General features: G+C 43.0%; 1 non-coding gene across 1 annotated transcript; it reads right to left on the bottom strand.

The window, feature by feature from the left end:
• Nucleotides 1–1679: 1679 nt before the first annotated feature.
• On the bottom strand, nt 1680–1784 carry LOC133286116 (small nucleolar RNA R71). The gene has a single exon (XR_009748089.1). It is a non-coding gene; the product is annotated as a small nucleolar RNA R71 (small nucleolar RNA).
• Between the last annotated feature and the right edge of the window lie 4385 nt (nt 1785–6169).

Consider the following 6169-nt stretch of genomic DNA (forward strand, 5'->3'; position numbering starts at 1 on the left):
AGGACTCGTTATCTCTTTGTTTTCTTTTTGTAAAAATGCTCACTAGGAGCTAACTTCCTCTAAGTAGATGAGGGTTCCATAGAAGTAATCCCTTTTGTCTTAGGATAGCTTTGTAAGGAACACATATTTTATAAATGAATTTTGAGTTGCTCTTTGGTTTAATTTATTGATTTTGTGAAACCCTTTGGGCTGGCAACCTCATCCCGGGACCACTCGGTTGATGAAACACTGACAAAGGCGTGTGGAGCATTCTCAAAATCCTGGGGTAGTTTAGCCTGAAGAAAGGAAGGAGAAACACCTGGAATGGGGGTCACTGCCATGTGAATCCATGCTCTTTTGAGAAGGCAGCATGGTTTCCTTGCATATAACTCCAAGTACTATGGAGTAACGTGGAGAGTAAGGCCTTACCCTCTGCTTACCTATAGCAAAACAAGGGAAGGAGCAAAATCCACTTGTAAAATATACTACCAAGCAGGGTTAACCAAAGGGATGAAAACATGGAACCCGTAACACCTACTTGATCTTTTTTTTTTATGAAACTAATCTTAACTCAACTTCTATCACAACCTTTTCCTCACGATAACTGAACTGTGTTTTACCAGCTGATGCTCTTACTTTCATTTCGTTGACTGCTCTTAAAGTTACTTCAATTGATGCCTTTTTATTCGATGACCGTGCTAAGTCATTCACTGCTCTCATCTGGTTCAGAATGGTTAACATTGTTTAACTAGCTGCCCAGAGATTGCTCTTTGTGAAGCTTAGCTGAGAATAGTAATTTCTTTTATTGCTCCATTTTACAAATTAAGTTTACTTTAGCGCTTCTTACTTCACAACTGCTCCCTGAGGACGATAAATCTGGGGCTACAATACCCTATATTGCTTGACACGTACGCTTGCGTATAGTTGAAGAGGGTTGCTCTTAGTCAGAGTAGATTGCTCCTGTTGGCAATCCTGATTACTACTCTACACTCTTGCTCTCTGAAAAAATATTCCCGAGCAGCTCTCGGTTCGACCAAGCAATTGGCGCCGTTGCCGGGGATCATTTGGCAAGAAAGGGTGTTTTTAAGGAAACATTTTTGTTGTTTAATCGCAGTCTTTTTGTTTTAATAGACCTCCTCCATTTGTATGAGCACATAACCTATAGAACTTGGACTGGAAATAGTACTTTTTGATCCAGAACCCGAGAGAACCTTCAGAAATCGAAGAAGAGTTCAAAGGTTGAGAAACATTACAATGGAGGAGGTTGTAAACAATGATAACAATGGAAATCATAATCATGAGCCTAAACAAGGACCGAATGGAGGAAGAGGGCCATCATTGAATGAAATGGCTGCTCCCTTCAGAAATGGTCCAGAACGAGGCTATGTTCCCCCTCCTCTGAATATCCCGAACTTTGAAATAAAACCTGCAATGTTCCAAATGATTATGAACGCTGGTCAGTTCCATGGACTACCCATGGAAGACCCTCACAGTCATTTGGACAATTTCACTGAGATAGTTGACAATTTCAAAGTTCATGGTATTTCGGAAGAAAACATGCGGATGCGGCTTTTTCCATTTTCCTTAGCTGGAAAAGCCAAAGAATGGAGGAGAACATTGCCCCCAAACTCCATCACCAGTTGGGAGCAATTGGCGGAACAGTTTGTTACCCGATTTTTTTCCCAAGCAAAACAAGCCCAAGTGAGGGCTAATATAGCTTCTTTTCAAATGTATGATGGAGAAAGTCTGTATGAAGCGTGGGAACGCTTTAAAGAGTTGATACGAATCTGCCCGAATCATGGAGTTTCTGATTGGGCCATCATTCACACATTTTATCATGGTTTAACCCCACCATTGAAAGCAACTGTTGATGCAGCTGCTGGGGGAGATCTTTTGGATTTTACTTATCCAGAAACCTACCAGTTGTTGGAAAAACTTTCAAAAAAACATATTTCATGGCCTTCCACACGACACAGTGCTCCTAAGAAAGCAGGAGTTCTTGAACTAAGCTCAGCTGATGCTCTTTCAGCACAAATGGCTTCGCTCCAGAACACTATAAAAAACTGGAAGCCCATGGAACAGAAAAAAATAACTGAGCAACTTCTTTTGACTCAATCAAGTCAGAGTTGCCCCACTTGTGGAGGTCCTCATGAATATGAGGACTGTAACAATCTAGCTGCTGTGTGCTATGCAGGAGGGTATGACAACAACAACAGGAGCAATGACAACCATCAAGGGAACAATAACCGAGGCTGGAGGAATCAGAATAATGCTGGAGGTAGTGGAGGAAACTACCAGAACCGACCCCCGTATCCCAGGCAGAACCAACAAAACTGGGATAAGGGTGAAGGGAAGTCCCAATCCTTTGAGACTTCTGTCAAGGAGTACATGAATCAGAACAGCGCAGCCATGCGAAACCTAGAAACCCAAATTGGTCAGCTGGCTGGAGCACTCAAACAGAGGCAACCAGGGACACTCCCTAGTGACACAGAAAAGCCGTCTCAAGATAACCAGGAGCATTGTAATGCTATAAGCCTACGAGATGGAAAGACTTTACCACCCCCAGACTTAGTGGCACGACCTCGAAAGCGCGAACCAGCAAAACAGCCCATAGGAAAGGAAGTTGAAGAAGCCACTGACCCTTCACACCTTGAAGCTCAGACAGGACCAGAAGAGAAGGTCCAAAGCAATGAGTCTGCTGAAATCAAACCGGATGACGCAACACCTGTAGCAGACCTTGGGGCAACAAAAGTCAGTGAACCAGTTCCAGTTCCAACTTATGTTCCCCCATGCAAGAGAAGGAGTGAACCAATCGAGCCTCCTTTTCCACAAAGGTTGAAAAAGCAACATGAGGATAAGCAGTTTAGCCAGTTTCTTGACTTGATGAAACAACTTCACATAAATATCCCTCTAGTAGAAGCTCTGGAGCAAATGCCTTCATATGCAAAATTTATGAAGGACATTTTGTCAAAAAGAAGAAAGATCGAAGAGTTTGAGACCGTAGCCCTCACTCAACAATCGTGCAAGTACCTGACTAAAATTCCTCCCAAACTAAAGGATCCTGGTATATTCACCATCCCGTGTACAGTTGGGAAGAACTATCTTGGTCGGGCACTTTGTGATCTGGGCTCAAGTGTAAATCTAATGCCAGCTTCCATCTTCAAGCAGCTTGACATAGGAGCAGCAAGACCAACCACAGTCACTCTTCAACTTGCAGACCGATCTATAGCCAAGCCAGAAGGAAAAATTGAGAATGTCCTTGTCCAAGTAGACAAGTTCATTCTACCAGCTGACTTCATCATCTTAGATTTTGAAGCAGATCAAGAAGTTCCAATAATTCTGGGCAGACCATTTCTGGCTACCGGTGATGCTATCATAAATGTCAGAAAAGGTGAACTTTCTATGAGTGTAAACGGAGAAGAAGTGAAGTTTAATTTCATGAAAGCAATAAGGTTTGATGAAGATAACATTGAGGAATGCTCTAGCATTTCGATCCTTGACTCGGTCATAAGAGAAGAACAACAGGAGCATTTGCAGCCAGAGATAGGCATTAAGGACTTTGAAGAGCTGGAAGAATACCTTGCATCCATCAGTTTCCACCAACCCCAGGGAAGGAAAGAAAGGGTCTTTGAATCCTTAAACCGATCAGAGCAGGAGCAAAGACCGAAATTTCCTTCAGTAGAGCAACCACCTACCTTGGAGTTAAAACCCTTACATCATCAAATGGCTTGATGCAGGTAAAATCTATCCCATCTCAGATAGTAAATGGGTTGCTCCTGTGCAATGCGTTCCAAAAAAGGGTGGCATTACTGTAGTTGAAAATGACAAACAAGAGTTAATAGCCACCAAAAAAATAACTGGGTGGAGCTATGTAATGCCCCTGCAACTTTTCAGAGATGCATGTTTGCTTTGTTTACTGATTTGGTAGGAGAAGCAGTAGAAATTTTCATGGATGATTTTTCTGTCATTGGTTGCTCTTTTCCTACTTGCCTTAATAACCTTGAACAAGTATTGAAAAGATGTGTCAAGAGCAATTTGGTGCTGAATTGGGAAAAATGCCACTTCATGGTAAGAGAAGGCATTGTGCTAGGACACAAAATCTCAAGCAAGGGCCTCGAGGTGGACAAGGCTAAGGTGGAAGCAATTGAGAAGCTACCTCCCCTACCACCGTAAAAGGGATCAGAAGCTTCTTGAGACATGCTGGGTTCTACAGACGTTTCATTAAAGACTTCTCCAAAATTGCCAAACCACTTTGTGAACTTCTGGAGCAAGACAGGAAGTTCAATTTTGATGAAAAATGTTTGACAGCCTTCCTGGAGCTCAAGTTGAGGCTGGTGTCCGCACCCATCATTCAAAGCCCAGATTGGAGTCTTCCTTTTGAACTAATGTGTGACGCCAACGACTTCGGCTTGGGAGCAGTTCTTGGGCAGCGAAAAGACAAAGTCTTCAGAACTGTTTACTACGCTAGTAGAACTCTTACTCCGGCACAAGCCAACTACACGGTGACGGAGAAGGAGATGCTGGCAGTTGTATTTGCATGTGACAAGTTTCGTTCATATCTAATATGCTCCAAAGTCACAGTATTCACTGATCATTCAGCAATCAAGCAACTCTTTGCTAAGAAGGATGCAAAGCCAAGACTAATTAGATGGGTACTGTTGCTCCAAGAATTTGACCTTGAGATCAAGGACCGGAGAGGAAGTGATAACAAGGTGGCTGACCACCTATCTCGATTAGAGAGAGCAAGGCCACAAGAAGGAGATCATATCAAGGAGACATTCCCTGATGAGCAGCTTCTGATGATCTCTGAAAAACAAGCTCCTTGGTTTGCAGATATTGCAAACTACCTGGCTGCCGGAATCGAGCCATACCATTTGAATCACCAAGGGAGAAAGAGGTTCCATCATGAAGCTAAGCAGTATTTCTGGGACGACCCTTTGCTCTACAAAAGGTGTTCTGAACAATTACTTCGAAGGTGTATCCCTGAAGAAGAACAACATAAAATACTGGAGCAATGCCACAACTCCCCTTATGGAGGACACTTTGTTGGAGCAAGAACAGCAGCTAAAGTGCTGCAGTCACGTCTATATTGGCCCTCCTTGTTTAAATATGCTAATGTTTTTGTTAAAAAATGTGACAGGTGCCAGAGAACAGGGAACATTACAAGAAAGCATGAAATGCCGCTTGTTCCAATAATGGAGGTTGAATTGTTCGATGTATGGGACATTGATTTCATGGGGCCTTTCCCACCTTCCTTTGGAAACAAGTATATACTTGTTGCAGTTGACTATGTGTCGAAATGGGTAGAAGCTGTTGCTACCCCCACCAATGATGCCAGGATAGTGCTGAAGTTCATCAAGAAGAATATTTTCACTCGATTTGGAACCCCTAGAGCAATTATCAGCGACGGGGGTACACATTTCGTGAACAAACAATTCCAATTGCTCCTGAAGAAATATGGAGTGCAGCACAAAATTGCCACCCCTTACCACCCACAGACCAGCGGGCAGGTAGAGGTGTCCAACAGGGAGATAAAAAAAATCCTGGAAAAGGTCATAAACCCAGATAGAAAAGATTGGTCCAACAAATTGGATGAATCCCTATGGGCGTATCGAACAGCTTATCGAACGCCCATTGGCTGCTCCCCCTATAAGTTGGTGTTTGGAAAAGCGTGTCACTTGCCTCTGGAACTTCAACACAAAGCATTCTGGGCCATTACATTGCTAAACATGGATTCCAGAATGGCTGGGGAAAAGAGGTTGCTCCAGTTGGTTGAACTGGAAGAATTCCGGAGCAAGGAATATGAAAACGGCAACCTCTACAAGGAGCAGATGAAAAAATGGCACGATAAAAAGCTTATTAAGAGAGTTAGAACTTGGAGACAAAGTGCTGCTGTATCGATCCAGATTGAAACTGTTTCCTGGAAAGTTGAAATCAAGATGGGAGGGACCTTATGCAATCACTGAAGTACTTCCCAATGGAGCATTTACTATTGCTCATTAAACATTTGGAGCAACGCTCAGGGTAAATGGACACAGAGTTAAAAAAGTATAAGGATTAAAGCGACACGAGAATTGACTTCTCAATCCCACGACCCAGCGAGCTTTATGTAGGAGCAACAAGTCGAGCTAAGACTATAAACGAAGCGCTCCTGGGAATACAACCAGAATTCTATTGTACGTCGTTCTTT

Source organism: Gastrolobium bilobum, unplaced genomic scaffold (assembly GCF_033153095.1).
Source record: "Gastrolobium bilobum isolate Gb01-03AN ecotype WA unplaced genomic scaffold, APGP_CSIRO_Gbil_v1 utg110141, whole genome shotgun sequence".
NCBI lineage: Eukaryota > Viridiplantae > Streptophyta > Magnoliopsida > Fabales > Fabaceae > Gastrolobium > Gastrolobium bilobum.